The following is a 24,152-nucleotide window of genomic DNA, read 5'->3' as shown; positions in this document are numbered from 1 at the left end:
TAGAGCATCAAGTCTATCAACAGGATAGAGAGAGCAGCTTCCTACCAGATAGAAAAGGCAGTGAGATGTCCAGGAATCTAAATCATGCCTGATGCCATGTTTAAAGGCAAGGCAAGTCTAGCTGCAATGGGCACATCATTCATTGGGGCTGAATTTGTGGAGAAAGCTCAGGACTTGGGAGTTCTTAGTGCACTAAGATAGTCTAGCAGGTGGATTATTATCCTTTGGGTAAGCAGTTAACCTCAGAGAGACTTTAGAAGACAGGACTGAGGGTGCCAGGGTGCCTCAATTGGTTAAGCATCCAACTCTTGATTTTGGCTCAGGTCATGATCTCAAGGTTGTGAGATGGAGCCCCATGTCAGGCTCCACTGGGCATGAAGCCTGCTTTAGATTTCCTCTCTCCCTTTTGCCCTTCCCTGACTCTCTCTCTCTCAAAACAAAACAAAACAAAACAAAACAAAAACTAGGACTGCAGGCTTAGAAAGAAATCTGACAAGATGGAGCTAGGAAAGGAGGAGCCTAAATATAAGGCCAGACTAGAAAATTGGTGTGAGGAAATTGTGACTCCAGGGCAATTTCAGACTGTGTCAGCCAGTTATTCATTTAGAAGCGCCTAATGCCTACTTGGTGCCAAGCCTGTGAGACAAACAGAGATGCCTGGTCCTGGATTTAATGAACTCATTGTCTAGGGTGACAGACAATATAGTGAGAGAAGTATGCTAGAGATAAACCTGGTGTTATGAGGCAAAGATGAGGCACTGGATTGGGGGAGTGACTTCTCCAGAGATAGTGCCTATATTGATTATTGCTTAGGCTTCATAGGAGCTATCCAAGAAAAAGGTAAAAGAAGTTCCAACTATATAAAGACTACAGAACTCCCAGTCTCTAGTGTCCACAAGAGTGAAACATTCTCAACTTCATAGGAAGAAATCAGGTAAAATGTGGTCAAGGCTGTTTTGAATACTGTTTAGGTTCAGACTGGTTACTCTTCAAGCAGAACTGAGTCTTCTCAGGAAAGCTCAAGTAGCCCAATGGGATGAATTAGGAAGGCAGAGGCTAAGTAACTGAGGCAAGGAGAACAGGGACAATAATAGAGGAGTCAGTAGTAAAGCTGGGAAATACACACATAATTCCTGGCTCTCATCTTAGTTAAGATTACTCATTTCTCCTATTTGGAACTTTAATCAGTGACTAGTAAAATAGCCAGATATCATGGTCTCTTCTTTTCCTAATTCTCCCATCAAGGTAATGATGAAGACAGAAATGGCCAAAAAAGACGATTTGGTGAGGGGTAGCTAGGACACTTTGCCAATTAGAAAGTAGCCCAGAATAATTAGAGATTGATCTCTTATTCTAACCTGTCCTTATTACATCATTTAAAATCCATATGTTTATTTGGACAGAAAATGCATAAGACCTCATCACCATCTTTCAGTAAAGCTGCAAAGGCAAGAAGACCAGTCATAAATAACCTCAGTACAAGACACCCCATTTCTTTTTCTTTACATTTTATTTGCCCTTAACTCATCTTTACTGTGATTCCATGAACAAATTCTGTGATAGCCTTGTATCTTACATAAATGTTGTCTCCCTAAACCCAAACCCCAAACCAGTCAATGCCATACATTGTAGGACATGTATATCTTAGGATAGAGGATCACTGAGAAGCTAGAAGGACCTCCTGCTTCTGGTCTCTTAGACAGGTAACTACTTACAACAAGCAAGATTGATGGTGATTTATCCTGTTTTTAATAATCTATAGAAGAGAGGTTCCACAAGTTCTCTGTATTTACATCTCCCTCCTGACATTCTTTTCATGGCCATATGTTTCATAAATTAAAAAAAAAAATGAATGAATAAATGTATGTAAATCTTAACACAAGAAGTATAATAATCATATATCCTCAGAAAAGCTGTTCATCTTTTTAAAAAGTAAGGTAACAGGAAACTCCTACAATCTTAATACATATAATATGAAATGGAAATCACAGAGGTTATCAAAGGCTGTTTATTTTATAAAGTTAGAGAGGCAAAAATTCATATTTTTCTTTCAATTACTCATGATTAGGCCAGAATGCCATGAAATTTGTAAATTCTTTCACAAAACATACCTACACAAAATATATTGTATTTGTCATTGAACAAAGACCTTTAGGTAAGGAACAGGGGATTTTCTATACACAAAATTCAGTATTCAGAGAAGACCATTGAACAAAGAGACCAAAATTTCATGTTTAGACCCATGGCAAGACTCACTACCATTTATATGATAAAATATCTTAAGAATAAAGAAACCTCAAATTTGGTCCAGATAACAGAAATTTTCTAATTATATTAAAAATAATTTACGGCCCTTGATACCTTCATAAAATGTGCCCTGGGAGTTTATTATGGAAAGAAAGGCTTGCGTCCACTTTTGTCATGTTTTAAGTATTATATTCTGTGTTAATATATTTTTAGCTATTTTCATAGAAAAACTAGGGGGTGTAACATATCTAGTCCTAGTTCTCTGGAACCAAGGGGACTTATAATTGGACTAATGACTTTTTGCTTTTCTTTCTTTCTTTCTTTCTTTCTTTCTTTCTTTCTTTCTTTCTTTCTATGAGGGAAACTAATTAAGTAATAATTTAAAAAAAGAAAAAAAAAACCCTTCACTGTATGTGATAGATTTTTTTTCCCTGACAGCTAGAAGCCTACAACTTCTGAATTAATTTATCTGGTTATGAGAACTGAAAACTTATTTGAATAATTCAGTTTAACTCCTAGATTGCTCCACATTTGTGAAAGAAGAACAATGATTCAAAGTTATGTTTTCAAATATCAAACGGCTCTAAATTTACTATAGAGCATAGTTCAAAGACAATGAAGCTTGCACCTTGAAATTAATTGTGGGCAGGGACCGGGTGAGTGAGGAAATTTATCCAACAATAAACTAATCCACAACTGGAAACCTCTATCCTGAAAAGATACAATGTTTAGCAACTAAGTGATAGGAGTTGTCTAAAAGTTAGCCTTATTTTGTTTGTAGGTAAGGACAGAAAGCACAGTAAGGTGGTAGAGCTTTTACACTTGGCTACGTTGTATCTTCCCAGCTAGAAGGAGGTGCCTCAACACTGAAGCTAAATGAGTAAGAGGTGTCATGTCACATTATTCAAGTAGGAGGGATGGCATATATGTGTGGGCTAGAAAGGAAAAGAGTTGATTTTCCATGATGTTACATGTAGTCAGCTCTCTCTTTAGAAGATACTCAGAATTAACTTAGTGAAGGAGCACCTGGGAGTGGTATCAGCAAGAAAGCAGAATAGGAGGTACCAATCTTTGTTCTCTTGCCCCATTCGTCTCCCTAAAAAATCCCAATGAACTATCCATGAAGGAAAATAGCCCTGGAAGGGCCCAGGGGCCAATTAAGAACCCGGGGCAACACAATGGAACTAAAAATGGGAATAATCACACATGTAGGATTGCTGGGGACATTGGCATACTTGAGATGTCTGGAGATGGCTAGGAGCAAAGAAGGTCAAAGTCCATCAGTATCAGCCATACAGCGAATGCCACTACGGTCTCGTGTTCTGCACTGAAGAGGACCCCAGTAGCTTTTGCCCTGAGTATCTCAACAGCCTCTGAAGCATATGGCAGCCACAGACCCTCACAGCTTTCACAATGGAGAAGCTCATAATTACTCATGTGGACTCCAGTGGCCTGTTCCAGAAAGGACACTAGCAGCTTTTGCCACCAAGGTAAACAACATCCACTGTCACTGAAGACCCCTGGAGAAGGAGATATTGCTATGCACATCTAGTGACTCCTGCCCCAGAAGGAACTGCTACATGTTTCACCACCCTGGAACTGGGGCTTCCCCTTCTATCAACCCTGGACATGCACTGGAATCCAGAGCCACAGCTGCTGTACACATGCCTGCACTCCAGACCTATGGCAGCATCATATGCATGTGTACCTCAGACTCCAGAGCCAGAGCCACAGTGAGCATGTCTGCTCCTCAAACCCCAGAGCCATGGCTGCTTGGAATATGCCTATTCTTTAGACGCAAGCTCCATGGTAACTCTGCAAGAACTCTCACCTAGAATGGCAAAGCCACTGCCACAGTGAGAATGCCCATAACCCAGATCCTGGAGCCAGTATAGTTCCATTTGTGCTTGAGCTCTGGACCTCTAGCTCTACCACGACTCCATGGACTCTAAGCTCTAGCATCTGATACTAGTGCCACTGTAACCATGAGTGCACTGATGGGCCAGACGTGATGCCAAGAGGGAGCCCCTTGGCCACAAATTCTCCCATGGGAGAAAAGAAAGATCAAAAGAATCCCAAAAGCCTTTGCACCAAAGAACCCAATAACCATTGTTGCCACTGTGGATACCTACAAACTTGGCTGCTAAGTACCCATACAATCTTCATCAATGCTGACCTTAGCTGACAGAGCTACAAGAAGAATACTTTCCTAAGCCCTCCTCAGAGATGGAACTGCCACACTACACCCAGCTGGCACCCTTGTGCTCACCTGTGGGTGAAGGTCTTTCTCTACTTAAAGCAGTTCATAAATTCTAGAAGTGACTGCTCTGTCAAATGTGCACACATAATGCAAGGCTACAAGAAACAAAAAAATCAAGGAAACATGAAACAATCAAAGGAACACAATGACTTTCCAGTGATTACTATAAAGAAATAGAGATCTATGAATTGACAAAGAATTCAAAAAATTGTTTTAAGGACCTCAGCAAGCTACAAGAGACCATAGACAACTCAACAAAATCAGGAAAAACAATATATGAACAAAGTTAGAAGTTTCAAAAGGAGATAGAAATTATAAAAAAGAACCAAAGAGAAGTTCTGGAGCTGGAGAATACAATGAATGAAATGAAAAATACAATACATAGTATCCACAGCAGATTAAGTCAAGTAGAAGAATCTGTGAATATGAAAAAAAAATTATTTGAAATTACTGAATTAGAAAAACAAAAAGATAAATGAATGAAACAGAGGGAAGAAAGTCTATGGGATTTATGGAACACCATCAGAAAGAAAAGCACACATTATGGGAACCCAAAAGGAAAAAAGAAAAGGAGAGAGAGAGAGAGACAGAGAGACAGAGAGAGACAGAGAGAAGGGGCAGAAAGGTAATTTAAAAGAAACCTTTGCCAAAAACTTTCCCAAATCTGAGGAGAGATACTGATATCTAGGTACAGGGAGCTCAGTGGCCCTCAAACCGATGCCACAGAAGAAGACTTGATAAAAACACATCACAATAAAACTGTCAAAACTGAAAAAAAAAATCAGAGAATTCTGAAAGCAGCAAGAGAAAAGAAATTCATCCCATCTCATACAAGGGAACCTCCATATGACTACCAGTAACTTTCTCAGCAGAAACCTTGCAGACCAGGACAGAGCAGGAGGATATATTCCGAGTGCTGGGAAAAAAAATAAAACAACAACAACAACAACAACAACAAAAATTGCTTAAAAGACATAATCTACCAAAACATAAACAAGAAAAAAACAGATGATCTGAATAGGCTTATATCTATTAAAGAATTTAAGTAACAGCTTAATAAACTTCCCAAACAGAAAGCATCAGATTCAGATGGGTTCACTGGTGAATTCTATCAAAATTTAAGGAAGGAATTATACCAATTCTCTACAATTTCTTTCAAACAAAAGAGGGAAAGGGAATAGATCCTAACTCATTCTATGAATCCAGCGTTACCCTAATACTAAAACCAAACACGTTACAAAAAAAGAAAACTATAGACCAATATCTCTGATAGATATGAAAATCCTCAACAAAAAATAGGAAAATAAATAAAAAACACATAAAAATAACTATACACTACAACCAAGTGGTATTTATTCTAGATATGCAAACCTGGCTCAAAATTTGAAAACCAATTACTGTAATCCATCACATCAACAGAATAAAAAAGAAAAACCATTTCATATCAATAGATGTAAAAAAGCATTTAACAAAATCCAGTACTCATTCAAAACAAAAAGTCTTAGAAAATTGCAATAGAGGAAAACTTTCTCAACTTGATAAAGACTATTCACAAAATATCTACAGCTAACATCATATGAATGATGAGAAAAATCAAAGCTTTCCCACTAAGATTAGTTACAAGGCAACAATGTCCTCTCTCATTATGCCTGTCAATACTGTATGGGAACTCCTTGCTAATGCAATAAGGTAAGAAAAGAAATAAAAGTGTACAGATTGGTAAGGAAGCTATATATCTATAAACCTATGTTTACAGATGACATGATTATCCAAGTGGAAATTCTGAAAGAATCAACAAAAAATTCCTAAAATTAATCAGCAATTATGCCAGGTTGCAAGGTACAAGGTTACAAGGTACAAAAGTCAGTTGCTTTCTTATATACCAAAAATGAACAAGTAAAATTTGAAATGAAAAAACACAGTATCATTTACATTAACATAAAATACTTAAGTATAAATCTAACAAAACATATACAAGATCTATATGAGGAAAACTACAAAATACTGATAGACAAAATTAAAAAAAAAACTAAATAAATAGATATTTCAGGTTCAAGTAAGAAGACTAAATATGTTAAGATATCAGTTTTTCCCTACTTGTTCTATAGATTCAATGCAATCCCCATCAAAATCCCAGAAAGTTATTTTATGGATATTTACAGACTGATTTTGAATTTTATATAGATAGGCTACTGTGATAGCCAACACAATATTGAAGAAGAACAAAGTTAGAAAATTGATGCTACTAAAGACTTCAATCGTTTCTATAAAACTACAGTAATCAAGATAGTGGTATTAACAAAAGAGTACATAAGTAGATCAACAGAACAGAAAAGGGAGACCAAAAATATACAGACATGAATAAAGTCAACGGATATTTGACGAAGGGACAAAGGCAATACTATGGAGCAAAGATGTTTTTTCAACAAATGGTTCTGGAACAAATGGACATCCACATGCAAATGAAAATGAATCTAGATACAAACCTTACAGCCCTCACAAAATTAATTCAGAATGGATCTATGACCTAAGATAACCTAGGAACAAACCTAGATGAACTTGAATATAGTGGTTCCTTTTTATATACAACACTGAAGACATGATTTATGAAAGAGATAATTGGTGAGCTGAACTTCATTAAAATGAAAAACTTCTGTTCTATGAAAGGCAATATCAAGAAAATTAGAAGACAATCTACAGACTGGGAGAGAATGTCCGCAAAAGACAAATCTGATAAAGGACTTTTATTCAAAATACAGGAGAACTCTTAGAACCCAACAATAAGAAAATGAAAAATTGATTTAAAAAATGGGCCAAAGACCTTAATAAGCACATCACCAAAGCACATCTTATATATATATCATATATATATATCATATATATCTTATATATATCTTATATATGTATCTTATATATATATCATATATATCTTATATATGATTATATATATTATATTATATATATTATATAATATATAATAATATATTTAATAATTATATTATTATATATATAAGATATATATATTTATATTTATATATTATATATATATATATATAAGATATATATATAAGATGCTTCACATCATATGTCACCAAGGAAATGCAAATTAAAACAACAATGAGATACCAATATACAACTATTAGAATGGCCAAAATCCACCACCAAACTCTGGTGAGAATGTGGAACAACAGGATCTCTCAGACATTGTTGATGGGGATACAAAATGGCATAGTCATTTTGGAAGATAGTTGGGCAGTTTCTTACAAAACTAAACACATTCTTACTATGTGATTCAGCAATCATACTCCTTACTATTTACCTTAAGGAAGTGAAAACTTATGCCCACACAAAAACTGGCACACAGATGTTTATAGTAGATTTATTCATAATTGCCAAACTTAGAAGTGACTAAGATGTCCTCCAGTAGGTAAATAATAAATGAACTCTACTACATCCAGACAATGGAATATCATTCACTGCTAGAAATTGATCTATCAAGCCATGAAAAGACAAAGAGGAACCTGAAATGCATATTACAGAGTGAAGGAAGGTCTTGAAAAGATACAAACTGTACAGTTTCAAATATATGAAATTCTGGAAAAGGCAAAACGATACAGAAAATTAAAAGACTGGTGATTGTCAAGGGTGGGGAGTGGGAAAGAGACAAATAGGCAGAACACAGGATTTTTAGGTCAGGGAAGATACTCTATATGATGTAAAGATGGAAATACATCATTAAACATTTGTCCACCCCCAAAGAATGTACACCACCACAAGTGAATCCTAAGGTAAATTATAGACTTTAGGTGATTTATGATGTGCCAATGTAGGTTCATTCTTTGTAAAAAGTGTACTAGTCTGATGAATTATGTTGATAATGTGGGAGGATATGCATCTGTGGGGGGCAGAGGGTGTATAGGAAATTTCTGTACTTTTCTCTTAACTCTGTTGTAAATCTAAAACTGCTCTAAAAAATTAAGTCTTAATCAAAAAAAATAAGCAAGACACAAGTATATGCTGGCTATTAATAGACTCACACATAGGCTGAAAGTGAAGAGATGGAAAAAGATATTCCGTGCAAATGGAAAGCAAAGACAAGCAGGGGTAGCTATACTTGTACCAGACAAAATAGAATTCATGTCAAACCTGTAACAAGAAACAAAGGAGATCATTATATAATGATAAAAGTATTAATTCATCAAGAGAAAAAAATAATTATGAATACATATGCACCCAATATTGGAGCATCTAAATATATAAAGCAAATGTTAATAGCTCTTAAGGGAAAATTTGACAGAAATTCAATAATAATAAAGGACTTTAATACTCCACTTTCAACAATGAATGGATCATCCAGACCAAAAATCAATAAGGAAATATTGTACTTGAAATATGTTTTAGACCAAATGGAGCTAACTGACATGCACAGAACATGCCATCCAATAGCAACACAATATATTCTCCTCAAGCACAATGGAACATTCTGTAAGAAAAATCATATGTTAGGTCACAATGTAAATCAGATGTTTGGTCACAGTATAGAAATCATATCACACATCTATTCTGATCAAAATAGTATGAAAATAGAAAGTAATAACTGGAGTAAAACTAAAAAGAGAATCACAAAATTTGGAAATAAAACAACATATTCCTGCAAAACCAAAGGGTGAAAGAAGAAATCAAAAGGGAAGTATCTTGAAAGCAACAAAGTGGAAATATACCATAGCAAAACTTACAGGATGCAGCAAAAGCAGTTCTAAGAAGGCTAATATGATAAATGTCTACATTAATAAAAAAGAAAGATCTCAAATAAAATCCTAAGTTTATATTTCAAGAAACTAGAAAAAGAACAATAAAAAAACTCATAGTTGGCAAAAGGAAGAAAATACAACAGATCAGAGGAGAAATAAATGAAATAGAGACTAGAAAAACAATAGAAAATATCAATGAAATTAAGGGTGGTTTAAAAAAAAAGATAAACAAAATGGGTAGATCCTTAGGTAGGTTAATTATGAAAAAAAGCTTGGAGATGCAAATAAAGTCAACAATAAAATAAGAAACATTACAACTGATACCATAGAAAAACAAAGCATCATGAAACGTTATTATGAACAATTATATACCAACAAATTAAATAAATTCCTAAGAAGATACAACCTACCAAGACTGAATATTGAAGAAATGAAAATCAGAACAGACCAATAATGAGAAAGGAAATGGAATCAGTAATTAAAGCCTCGCAATAAACAAAAGTCCAGGACCAGATAGTTTCACAGGTGAATTCTGAATATTCAAAGAATTAATACCAGTCCTTCTCAAAGAGAAGAGGGAAGACTCCAAAACTATTTTATGAGGCCAGCATTACCCTGATACCAAAAACTAGTTAAGGACATTAAAAGAAAAGAAAATGCTTAATATCCCAGATGAATATGCACGCCAAAAATCCTCAAAAAAATACGATCAAACCTAATTCAATAGCATGTTAAAATAATCATATACTATGATCAAGTGGGATTTGTCACTCATATGCAAGAATGGTCCAACATACACAAATCCATGAATGTGATACACTGCATTAACAAAATAAAAGATAAAAATCATATGATCATATCAGTATATGTAGAAAAAGCATTTGACAAAATTTGGTATCCCTTCCTCGTAAAATCTCTTAATATTTAGGTAGAGAGGGAATGTACCTCAACATAATAAAGGCCATATATGACAAGTTTACACCTAATGTCATACTTAATGGTGAAGGGCTGAAAGTTTTTCTTTTATGATCAGGAACAAGACAAGGATACCCAATTTTGTTCAATATAATAGTGGAAGTCCCATAAAAGAAATTCAGCAAGAAAAAGAAATAAATAAAAGGCATCCAAATCAGAAAGAAAGAAGTAAAATTGTCTCTGTTTGTAGATGACATGATCTTATCTAGATCCACCAAAATCTGTTAAAAATAATAAATAAATCAATAGAGATGCTTGATACAAAATCAACATACAAAAATTAGTTGTACAAAAATCTTAAGATACAAATAAATGCAAAGATATCCACTGCTCATGGATTGGAAGAATTAAAATTGTTAAAATATCCATACTACCCAAAATAGCACACACATTCAATGTAATCCCTATCAAAATTCCAATAGCATTTTACACAGAAATAGAAAAAAAAAAACCAATTTATATGGAAACCACAAAAGCGCTCAGATAGTACTCACTTCAGCAGCACATAGAATAAAATTGGAATGATACAGAGACTAGTGTGGCTCCTGTGCAAGAATGACATGCATATTTGTGAAGTGTTTCAGATATTTAATTACTGAATCACTATATTGTACACCTGAAAGCAATATAACACTATATGTTAACTCTAGTGGAATTAAAAGAAAAAAAGAGCCTAGATAGCTAAAGCAATCTTGAGCAAGAAGAACAAAGTTGGAGGCATCACATTTGTTGCTTTCAAATTATATTATAAAGTGATAAAAATCAAAACACTATGGTACTAGTTTAAAAACAAATATTTAGACCATTGGAACAGAATAAAAAGCCCAGAAATAAAACCATGCATATGTATTCAACTAATCTTTGACAAAGTTGCCAAGAATACACAATGTGGAAAGTTTCTTCAACAAATTATTTTGGGAAAACTAGATATCCACATACAAAAAAAAAAAAAAAAAAAAAAAAAAGAAAAGAAAAAGAAAAAGGATGCATATTTCATACTACCCGTAAAATTTAACTGAAAATGGATGAAAGCCTTAAATGAAGACATGAAATTCTTAGAAGAAAACACAGGGGAAAACTTCCTTAACATTGCTCTTGGCAATAAGTTTTTGGTTTTTTTGTTTTGTTTTGTTTTGTTTTATCGCTTCTCGGCCTTTTGGCTAAGATCAAGTGTTTTGTTTTGTTTTGTTTTTTTGCAGGGGGGGGGGGGGGATTTGACACCAAAAGCACAGATAACAAAAGCAAAAATAAATGAAGCAAACAGTATGAAACTTAAAGGTTTTTGCATAACCAAAGAAACAATGAACAAAATGAAAAGGCAGCTTATGGAACAGAAGACAGTACCTTCAAAACATATGTCTCACAAGAGATTAATATCCAAATTACATAAAGAACTCATAAAACTAAACAGCAAAAAAATTCAAAGAAGTTCATTTAAATATAGGCAAAGGACCTGAAAGATATTTTTTTATAAAGAAGACACACAAATAGACAACACGTGCATAAAAGGTGCTCAACATCATTAATCCTAAGAGAAACACACATCAAAACTACAGTGAGATACTACAATGAGATATTACCTCATAGTAATAGTATTACTATTACCAAAGGTCAAAAGTAAGTGTTGGTGAGGAAGTAGAGAAAAGGGAGCACTTGTATGCTATTGGTGGGAATGTAAACCGGAACAGCAATTACAGAAAACAGTGTGGAATTCCCTCATAAAGTTAAAAAAAGTATCATATGATCCAAAAATGTCACATATGAGTATATAGCCAAAGAAAAGAAAGTCACTATGTCAGATTGGTAGCTGTACTATGAGTTCATTACAGCATTATTCACAGTGGTCAAGATATGGAACAACTTAAGTGCTCACCAACAGATATATGAAATATGACATACATATGTAATGAAATATTATCTGGCTTTTTTTTAAAAAAGTGGAAATCCAAGGGCTTTCCTTGGGTGGCTCACTAGGTTAAGCACCCAACTTTGGCTCAGGTCATGATCTCACTGTCTGTGAATTTGAGCCACGCATTGAGCTCTGTTGCTGACAGCTCAGAGCCTGGAGCCTGCTTCTGATTCTGTGTCTCCCTCTCTCTCTGTCCCTTCCCTGCTTGTGCTGTCTCTCTTTCTCAAAAATAAATACACATTAAAATAAATTAAAAAAGAAATCCTGCCATTTGTGACAAATGAATGCACCTAGAAGACACTATGCTAAGTGACTTAAACCAGGCACAGAAAGACAAATACTGCATGATCTCACTTACAAGTGGACTTCAAAAAAAAAAAAAAAAAAATCGAACTCAATGTAACAGAGGGTGGAGTACTGGTTACAGGGTTGGAGGAAGGGTTGGAGGAAATAGGAAGATGTTATTCAGGGCTAAAAACCTGTGGTTAGATGATGAATAAATTCTGGGCACCCAATATACAGTATGATGACTATAGTTAATAATAATGTATTATACACTTGAAATTTGCTAAGAGAGTAGATCTCAAGTGTTTTTACCATGAAGAAAATTGTAACTATGAGAGGTGATGAATATGTTCGTTAGCTTGACTGTAGTAATCATTACACAATGCATATATACATTCAAAACATCATGTTGTACAACCTAAATATATACAATTTTTGTCAATAATACCTTAATAAAGCTGAAAAAAACCTGCATAGCAAGACCTACCTGGGGATCTCACTTAGCCAGTCCCAAAATAACTGTTTCTAATGCAGCAAAACAGAGACTGGGTGACATATTGCTCAAACATTTGCAGTTTGTCGGTATCTTTTCAAAACTTCTCCTCTGATTTAAACCCCGTGCTTTCCAAAAACCAGTCATATTTCATTCCCAAACTGATAATATTAGTTTACTGTTTACTTTATGTATATAATTTATAGGGGTATTAATAAAAACTAATGAAATATAAGTAGAAAAAAGTAGTAAAAAAACTTAGTGGTATTTCATATTCTGATTACTATATTTTAAATTGTTTATTCAAAAGAAACTAAAGCAATAAATTGTATCTAATTCATTAACAAGTATTATGTAAGCAAGAAAGAGTTTCCTGAATACCAACTTAGGGACTTGCATGTAAAGAAAAGCTTTGGCTTCATATTTAAAGTGTGACAAACTGGGGCACCTAGGCGTCCAGCTTCGGCTCAGGTCATGATCTCGCGGTCCGTGAGTTCGAGCCCCGCGTGGGGCTCTGTGCTGACAGCTCAGAGCCTGGAGCCTGTTTCGGATTCTGTGTCTCCCTCTCTCTCTGACCTTCCCCCATTCATGCTCTGTCTCTCTCTGTCTCAAAAATGAATAAATGTTAAAAAAAATTAAAAAAATAAAGTGTGACGAATAAATGTGTATTTATGTTAAAATGAAAATAAAAATTCAACTATGGTATGTATTTTTAATACAAGTTCTCTCTTTTACCAATGTTTTTTTCAATTAGCCAATTAATTGTAGGTCCTGATCACTTAAGATAAGGGGGCTTTCTAATGTCTGAAGAATGTATTACCCAAGATGCCAGGAGTATTGCTGGGCTAACAGCACAGCCCTCAGCTCTCTGCCCTCTCTGGAGATCTCCCTTGGCCAAAGAGAGCTGCCCTGTCACTAGAATCTAACGACTGGTTATTTTGCCAGTATAAAGGTCCAGGCTCCTCATTCCAACTTGGAAAACTCTCAAAGGTCATCCCAGCTTCAGAGTTCTCTCTGGGATTGACTGAGCTCTTACTGAGACTGCATCACAGTCCAATCTCTCCCCAGCTCAGTCCTGCTTCCTCCGTTCTCCCTTGGTGTGGATTCTGAAGGCATGTTCCAATAAACATCCTGATCCTTAATGTCTGTGTGACTCTGCTTCCTGTGAGTCCCACAATAGGCTTCTACAGTGCTTTCACCCTAATCTGGCTTTCAAAGAGCATCTAACCACTTGCAGCCTCCCTGAGAATGAATGTCAAAGTTGAATATTTGACTTAAAAACAATCCAGAGATACAGTCCCCGCTTGCTTTCTATCACTTTCTCACTTTCAAATCCTTTCTCCATGTCTCCTCTTCCTGTGGAGGCCCACAGAAATGGATATCTGATATATTACTTCTATATACTATAACTTTCATTATATCCCATTACCCTATCATTGTAATAAATAAGTATAATATGGTAATAGTCACTGCTGCAATAAGTGGATCCACAAATTTATGTTTCAAACCCAGTAGAAGTTCATTTCTTGCTCATTTACTAATAATCACTAGGTAAACAAGTTGGCATGGAGCCTTCTACACAGTTGTTTAGAAGTTTCTGCTATTTTCACCAAATGTTTCCCAAGGTTCCTCTAAGAGCTGGCTTCATTCCAGTCAACAAGAAAAGAAAAAAGTGTATGCAGAGAAAGCTGTGAAGATTTTGGAGGCCACACTTGAAAATGATGTACCTGACTTTCATTGAGTGCTCAGTTTGAGGTCAAACCAAACCACAAGTAAGAGTGGGGAATGTAGTCTTCCTGAACATCCAGGAAAGAGAATACAGATTTTGGTGAGCAGCTCTGTCACACTAGGGTCATCCAAAAGTTTCATGTCCTAGGACACAATGGGTTAATTCTCCACACTCAACTCTTTCTGGGACTTGTAAATGATCTATGAATTTGAACTCACCTTCTGTTACACCCCCTCTCTGTATGAGCATTTAATGTGATTGATACTATTGATTTCTTTTATGTTCTTAAATTTTCTAGAATTATCTAGGTTACTCCTAATTCCTTATATCACTCCTTACTAACAAAGATAAGAGAGAAATGTGTACATATTTTATTTTTTAAGCAGTTTTATTGAGGTATAATTTATATACAAAGAACTGCACATACTCAATGGTTACAATTTGATGAATTTGGACATATGCAAATACACGTTTACTGTCACTGCAATCATAAAAAGAGACAAGAGACAAAGAGACATCAAACTAAAAAGTTTTTGCATGGCAAAGGAAACAATTCAAAAAATGAAAAGGCAACCTACAGGAGAAAATATTTGTAAACCATATAGCTGGTAAGGGACTAATTTTCAAAATATATAAGGATCTCCTACAACTCAGTAAGAAGAAAACCCAAGCAATCCATTAAAAAATGGGCAAAGGACTTGGACAGACATTTTTCCAAAGAAAACATACACACACCCAGCATGAATATGAAAATATGCTCAATATCAGTAACTATCAGGGAAATGCAAATAAAAACCACAATGAAATGTCACCTCACATTTGTTAGGATAGTATCTATCTATCTATCTATCTATCTATCTATCTATCTATCTATTGTTTTTTAAAGAGAGAGACAGAGACAGCATGCACAAGCATGAGTGGAGAGGGGTAGATGGAGAGGGCATGATAGAATCTTAAGCAGGCTCCATGCTCAGCACAGAGCCCCATGCAGGGCTCAGCCTCATGATGGTGAGTTCATGACCTGAGCAGAAATCAACTGACTAAGCTACCCAGGTATCCCTAGAATAGCTATTATTTAAAAAAAAAAAAAAAGTGTTGGTGAAGTTGTGAAAAAATAGGAACCCTATACAGTGTTGGCAGAATACAAAATGGCACAGCAGTCATGCAAAACACTATAGATATTCCTCAAAACATTAAAAATGGAAATACCAAATGATCCATCAATACCACTTCTGGATATTTCAAAATAATTGAAATCAGAACCTCAAACAGATATTAGCACTCCCATGTTTACTGCAGCATTACTTACAATAGCCAATATATGGAAACGAACTGAGAATCCATTGAAAAACAAATAAAGACAATGTGGTAATGGATATACAGCAGAACATTATTTAGCCATAAAAAAAATTCTGCCATTTGCAACAACATTCATAAATGTAGAGGACATGATGCTACAGGAGATAAGCATCACAGGACAAATACTGCATGAGTCCTTTTATATGAGGTATATAAAATAGTCAATTTTTTAAAGTAGAGAGTACAACAGTGGCTGCTGGAGGCTGTTGGGTTGGAGAAATCTGGAGTTGCTGTTTAATGGGTATAAAGTTTCAGTTATGTTAGTTGAATAAATTCTAGAAACATAAATTCTGTATAACATACGGCCTAGAGTTAACAATACGGTACTGTATACTTCAAAATTTGTTAAGAGGGTAGATGTCACATTAAATGTTCTTACCAAATGTCAAACAAAACAAAGGGAATATGTGTGCATTTTATAGTCATATCTTTAACAGAATTCCTGTATACATTTCCATAGAAATGCACAATCACACATTGTCAGCATATTTATAAAGAATAAAAGAAACAGAACCTGAATATGTCAATACCAATCATGGTTCTAGGCTCTTTAGTTACATTTATTCCTCACAACAACATAAAAAGTAAATCCTGTTATGATTATGTTAGAAAGAAGAAATTTAGGGTTAGAGATAAAGTATTCGCCCCACCCCTACTCAGTTAAACCTAAATTTTCTGGTCTCCAGAGCATACCTACACTTTTAATCAATAGATGTGTTGCCTCATGACTGGTGTCTGCTAGAAACTGGGATGGGACTTATAAATAATCATGCTCAATTCTATTCCAACATCTTAGTTGGAGCTGGTCTTAACTAAACCTAGAAAACCAAAGCTTTAGGGTAAGATTTCAGTGCTCTATGTTCTTCTCCAGGCACTCTCCTGACTTTCACTCTGCCCCCTGACAAATCATTTATGCACTTTAATCTTCACCTTTAATACCTTTAATACTGAGATGACAATTCTGTAATTCCACTCAAGGAGTTTCAATCAGGAACAGTAACAAACATTGGCTGCAGATCAGATATGAGTTTTGTTAAAAGAAAACACATATAAAGCTGAGATATGATTTGGCTATTTAATACACTGTGAAATATATGACTTTGTTAATGTGTTAGGTTTACACAGAATTGCTTATATTTCCCCACATATACCATGATGTTTCTTATACTATTTTTCCCACCTTGAATGTTCCCATACCCAGTAGGGTGACTTAGTTTCCTCATTTATAAAATGAGGGTAATAATATCACCCATCTTGTGGAGTTATAATGAGAATATAAAGAGATAATGTAAAGTGCTTAGAAAACAACTGGCATATTGAAAACACTCAACAAAAGTTATTTTCATAGAGAGGGAGCTTAATCTGTGCTATAATTTACTTCCCAATAGTTTGGCCAATGACATACTATTAGTATAGAAATCTACTGTATCAAAAATGTCTTTCAAATTGCTAAAGTCTACTTATTTGATACATAGCTTATTAAAATATTGGCCTCACACTAGCAACCTGATAAAATAGCAAGATAAATAGGATTACATACCTATACATTGATAAATTATCTAAACATAAAATATACTTTAATGCTCTGCCATAAAGGTGCAAAAGCCAGTAAGCATCCAAACACATTAAGGTCATCACTGGTCAACACACTTCAAGTTATAGGCTGCCACATTTATGATGACAAGTAATTTGATATGTTTCACAAAATCAATAACTTAAGAGGTACTTTATTTCTGCTTTTTTCCCCCCCTCTCTCCCGTTTTTCAGAGGACCACACTCTGTGTCTTTCCACATCTGATATATTTCAGAAAGAATAATATCAAGTCTTAATTTAAAATGAGTGATGTAGTACAGAGTTTTAGACCATATATCTATTCAAAGCTGTCAGTTTCCTTTCACCACTTTTCCTATATTCTAAAAACAAATTTAAATTAAACATAGATCAACAATAAATCTGCCAGTTTCTGTCTTATTTATGGCACTTTTAGAAGAGATACTGATGTTCTTTTATAAGCCAAGATGGACACTTTCTCATTCCTTCAGAATTAAAATTAAAACATCTAAAATATTTTATAGAATTTTATTAACCAAGAGATGTCTACTATTTTGCTGATCTTAATATTATTCCTTCATGTGTCCCCCTGTAAGATACAGGGAAGCATGTTCTATGTAGTAGAAGGGAGAAGAGTCTCAGTTTTCATTGCCCAAACTTGATAAGTGCAAAACTATAATATGATTTGAAGATTTAAAAGGAGAGAAAGGTACAGTAGGGGAAGATTTCGCTGAATACCTAGGACCTAATCTATTCCAGATACATGCTATCTCTAAAACTTTACATGATTTAACTCCCAAAGCTGAAATGATCAAGAAATTAGAATATATAGCATGATGAAAATTATAATAATCAAACAGCAGTTGTGCATTTATATTTAAATGCAACATACATACACATTACCATTTATTACCTAAAAATGTTCTTCTTCAAAACTGTATAAATGACCAAGAGCCCTCACATCTCATTACAATCATTCATTATTCTTTGTACTATCTGACCATACTATGATGTTTGAGTCTCTATGACAACAATATGAGGTTATCTGCTGTGTGTGTCCATCTTCTACTCTGAATAGATATGTCTATTGTGATTATCTATGCCTACTTACCACTGTATGCTGGGTGTGTGGGAGGCAAACAACCTGTTGCTATTCCACAGGAATTCCAGTTGAGATAAACCATAGTAGAAGCACCAAACTTAAGAATTCTCATCCACACTTGAACCTGATTTACTTGAGGAGATCCTGGAATTTGAGCATGACGTGGTAATAGAATGTGGCTTTTGGAGGGGTATTAGAGGGGTTAAGTATATTTTGAATATAGGTAAATATCGAAGTATAAATATTAAAGTAAATAAATGACAAAAAAAGGACCCATAGCTGTAATATCACACAAATGGACAATTTGATTTTAAAATTTATAATGGATGTAGGGCACCTGGGTGGCTCAGTTGGTTAAGCGTCTGACACTTGGCTTCAGTACAGGTCATGATCTATCAGTTCATGAGTTTGAGCCCTGCATCGGGTTCTGTGTGGACAGTGTGGAGCCTGCTGGGGATTCTCTCTCTCTTTCCTTCTCTTTCTCTCTCTCTCTCTCTCTCAAAATAAATAAATAAAAACTTTAAGAAAATAAAATAAAATTTATAATGGATGTAAAAGGCCAAAAATGGCAAAGAAAATTTTAAAAATAATTATAAAAAGGTTATCACATTTATACCCCTGGATATCAAAATTTGTTATAAAGCTTCAGCAATGAAAGTTGAGTGATTTTCACATGCAGCAAACAAACAGAACAATAGGATAGTATAAAGTGTCTAGAAATAGGCCATCCATATACAGACATTTAATTTTTTAAACAAAGCAAGATGAAACAAATGGAAGTTCAAAATATGTTGGTAGATTTAACTCTATACAATGCAAATGGATTAATTAAAATAATGAATTTCTGGGTAGGATAAAATAAAATCCAATTATATGCTATGTATAAGAGACACCTGTAAAGTAAGAGGTTTATATAGGTTTATATTAAAAGGATAGAAAAAGATATGCCCAATAAATTCTAAGCAAGAGAGGTATATATTGCTACATTTATATGAGAAAAATTAGACTTCTTGGGTAAATTAAAGCATTGCTGGAGATAAAGAAGGTTAATTTGTTGTAATGAAAGGATTGATTCTCCAGGAAACTATAATCATGTTAAATTTGTGCATATCTAGTAACACAGTATCAAAATAAATTAGGAAAAATGTACAGAATTAAAACAAAGAAACAGATCTACAGTAGAGAATTTAGAGAGTTGAAAGCATAAGCCAAAACAAACAAACAAGAAACCCACAAAATACATAAAAGATATGAAGGACACAAACATTTGACCTAATTGGCTCTTACAACACACATTAACAAACGATAGCAGAGTGCATATGCATTTCAGGAACACATAGAACTTTCACAAAATTGATCATATACTGGCCCATATACCAACACTCAACATATTTCTTTTCTTTTTTGAGGTTTATTTATTTATTTATTTTGAGAGAGACAGTGAGTGCATGCACTCAAGAGGGGTGGGAGAGAGAGAGAAAGAGAGAGAATCCCAAGCAGACTCTGCACTGTCAGCACGCAGCCTAACGCAGGGCTTGATGTCACCAACTGAGAGATCACAATCTGAGCAGAAATTAAGAGTTGGACACAACTGACTGAGCCACCCAGGCACCCTCAACACATTTCAAATACTGGGAAACAATGACATAGTTCTCTGACCACAGTGTAAATTAACTTAAAAATCATTAAGAAAAGGTAAATAAAAAAATACTGAATTTATAAAGTTGGAAACCTACTTCTAAATAACTTGTGGGTCAAAAAAGAATTCACGCTGGAATAAGAAAGTAGTTTGAAATGAATATCAACAAAATATGATACATCAAAATTTGGACAATATAGCCAAAGTAGAAGTTTAAAATATATAGACTTGTAAGTGATTAAGAAAAAAGGCTAAAAATTAATGAGCTAAGCCATGTATCCATCTTAAGAAATTTATTTATTTATTTATTATTATTTTTTTTTAATTTTTTTTCAACGTTTATTTATTTTTGGGACAGAGAGAGACACAGCATGAACGGGGGAGGGGCAGAGAGAGAGGGAGACACAGAATCGGAAACAGGCTCCAGGCTCTGAGCCATCAGCCCAGAGCCCGACGCGGGGCTCGAACCCACGGACCGTGAGATCGTGACCTGGCTGAAGTCGGACGCTTAACCGACTGCGCCACCCAGGCGCCCCATCTTAAGAAATTTAAAAGAAATTCTTAAAAAAGTAGGAAAAGTAACTCAAATACATTTGAAGATAAGATAGGTAAGAGCAGTTAGAACCTATCCATCTTAAAGTATTCCAATTAAAGAGGATGGAATGCTTTATGAGGCCAGCATTGCCCTGATAACAAACCAGACAAAGACACCACAAAATTATGGGCCCATATCCCTGATGAACATAGAAAAATGCTCAACAAAATAGCAAACCAAATTCAACAATACATTAAAAGGGTCATATACCATAATCAAGTGGGATTTATTCTGGGATTCAAAAATTGCTTAACATCTGCAAATCAATCAATGTGATATACCACACTAACAAAAAGAAAGATCAAAATCATATGATCATTTCAACAGATGTTGAAAAATCATCTGACAAAATCCAACATCTATGTATGATAAAAACTCTCAAGAAACTCACTATGGAGGGAACATACCTCAACATAAAATAGGCCATATATGACAAATCCACACCTAACATCATAGTCAATAATGAAAAGCTGAAAACTTTTCTTCTAAAATCAGAAACAAGATAAGAATGCCACTTTCTTTCAAAATAGTATTACAAGTCCTACCCAGAGCAATTAGGCAAGAGAAAGATATAAAAGGCATCCAAACTGGAAAGGAAGAAATAAAAGTCACTATTTGCAGATTACATGATACTATATATAGGAAACAGTATAGACTCCATCAAAAACTGTTAGAACAAATAAACAAATTTAGTAAAGTCACAGGACCCAAAATTAACATAGAGAAATCAGTTGCTTTCCTATATCCTAACAAGCTATCAGAAAAAGAAATTAAGAAAATAATCCCATTTACAGTCACATTAAAAAGAATAAAATACCTAGGAATAAATTTAACCAAGGAGGTAAAAGGACTTGTATTTTGAAAACTATAAGACACTAATGAAAGAAATTGAAGATGACACAAATAAACAAAAAGATATTCTGTGTTCATGGATAAGGATATTATCCATACTGCCCAAAGTGATCTATGGATTTAATAAAATCTTTATGAAAATACCAACAACGTTTTTCTCAGAACTAAAACAAAATATTCTGAAATCTGTATGGAACCACAAAAGACCCCAAACAACCAAAGCAATCTTGAGAGAGAAGAACAAGGCTGGACATATCATGTTTTCTGATTTCAAAACATACCACAAAGCTAGAGTAATCAAAACAGTATGCTACTGGCACAAAAACAGACATATAGATCTCTGGAATGAGATAGAGAACCCAGAAAAAACTGTAAATATATGGTCAATTAATCTATGACAAAGGAGGGAAGAATATACAATGGGGAAAAGACAATCTCTTCAATAAATGATTTTGGAAAAACTGGACAGCTACGTGCAAAAGAAAAAAACAGGACCACTACCTTCCATCTTGTAACTGTATACACTTGTGCAAGGCTGTGATTAATGACTGCATAGTATCCCCCTGTACCCATGTATCATCTTGATTCAATCAATATTTGTTTCTTGGCATTTAGATTGTTTTTCTTATTTATTTTACACGAGCACCCTTACGATCTAATATCTTATGATTTCCATAAAATAAATTTCTAGAAGTCAGTTTGCTGGATCATAACACACACAAAATATTAAGGCCCAAAACACAGAGAGTTTTCATCATAATTTTGACAGCAGTACAACAAAAATAAATTTATTCATACAGTGGTACTGGGTTTTGTTCAATTACAAATTTTATTTAAACTCTGATTTAAAAGATTTGGCTATCTATATTAGACACAATCTCAACAATTCCAGAAGTTCCAATGAGGGTTTAGACTTGGTTACTCGCCAAAAAGAAGGAAGTGCTAAAAAAATTTCAAAGGCTTTTACTATAAAATATTACAGTTCCAGAATTTATTGACTGGATTTCAAGGATTTATGTTATCACACTTGCTGATGGGAATGCCAACATCTAAACCAATTCACGTTCCTTATTGGAACAACACATTTCCACTCTTCTTGCATCATCAATGTGAAAGTTGTATATTCAGTTTGGCAACCAATTAGGCTAAAAGACATAAAATCAAGTTGGAGAGGGATTAGATATATAGTAATTCTCTAAGTGTAAGTTTACTGGGGAAAAAAAGCAGATATAAATAATCTGAAGATCTTTATTTATCTTGACAGCTCATAAATGGATCACAAGCTATCAGTGCTGAGGCTGCTGTGAGTCAGTAACTGATTTTATGTCAGAAAGCACAATTCACATGTGAGATTGGAGACAACAGTACTGATTAGAATGGAGATTAGGAAATTTCGGCCAAGTCACAGAGAGAGATATGCAGATCTCAAAGACTAACCATGCTCCCTTATGGGTATGTTGGGCTTGTTTTTTGTGGAGTAGAATAAACGTAAACTGTTGCTTTTTTTGTTAGATCAAACTTAATAGATTAAGTCCAAATTCCTCCATTATGTTTTAAATAGGAGTGCACTTGTCATGAGCCCTGGGTGCTGTATGGAAGTGTTGAATCACTAAGTTGTATACCTGAAAATAACACTGCATGTTAACTGACTGGAATTTAAATAAAAATTTACTGGAATTGAAATAAAAACTTGAAAAAAAATAAGAGCATACAGAATTCCACCAATAGATATTAAGAGAAGAAAAAGAGAGTTCTAGCTTAAATGAAAGTGTATTTTACTATTTTTAAATTTTAGCTTAAAATAATAAAGGTAATAATATTAACACATATGATATTAATATGTAAAATAAATAAATAAAAAACTTTAAAAAAAGATATTGAATGGGCAAAGAGAAAATTTTAAAAACAAAACTTGATCATTATTTTTGTTTGTATTGGCTATATACTTCATTTAATTTTTTTTTAACATTTATTTATTTTTGAGAGACAGAGACAGAGTGAGAGCAGGGAAGGGGCAGAGAGAGAGGGAGACACAGAATCGGAAGCAGGCTCTGGGCTCTGGGCTGTCAGCACAGAGCCCGACACGGGGCTCGAACCCACAAACTGTGGGATCATGACCTGAGCCGAAGCCGGATGCTCAACTGACTGAGCCACCCAGGTTCCCCCTTACTTCATTTTATAGATTTTTTTAAAGAGTAATTTGTATGAAGCTATTTATGAAAACTGCTTGTGATTTTGTAAGCTACTTTCCTTATTAAAGATATCATTATAATCTCTTGTGCATTTATGGAGAAGAGAAATCATTTTCCTCATTCTGTGTGATTTGTAAAACACTTGCATAATCATTAATTTAGTCATTCAACAAACATTTATTAAAAACCTACTATATTCAGGGCACCTGGCT

General features: G+C 34.5%; 1 protein-coding gene and 1 non-coding gene across 4 annotated transcripts in view; one reads left to right on the top strand and one right to left on the bottom strand.

The window, feature by feature from the left end:
* The window catches only part of TNNI3K (TNNI3 interacting kinase), a 292,001-nt gene that overhangs the window by 226,121 nt on the left and 41,728 nt on the right, over positions 1–24,152 (bottom strand). The window lies entirely within an intron of this gene.
* LOC121027877 (U6 spliceosomal RNA) lies at positions 10,720–10,823 on the top strand. Its single transcript, XR_005788963.1, has one exon. It is a non-coding gene; the product is annotated as a U6 spliceosomal RNA (small nuclear RNA).

The sequence above is a fragment of the Herpailurus yagouaroundi genome, unplaced genomic scaffold (assembly GCF_014898765.1).
Source record: "Herpailurus yagouaroundi ecotype Mexico unplaced genomic scaffold, PumYag 77, whole genome shotgun sequence".
NCBI lineage: Eukaryota > Metazoa > Chordata > Mammalia > Carnivora > Felidae > Herpailurus > Herpailurus yagouaroundi.
The sequence above is the reverse complement of the archived record's forward strand: the minus strand, read 5'-3'. Positions and strand labels throughout refer to the sequence as shown.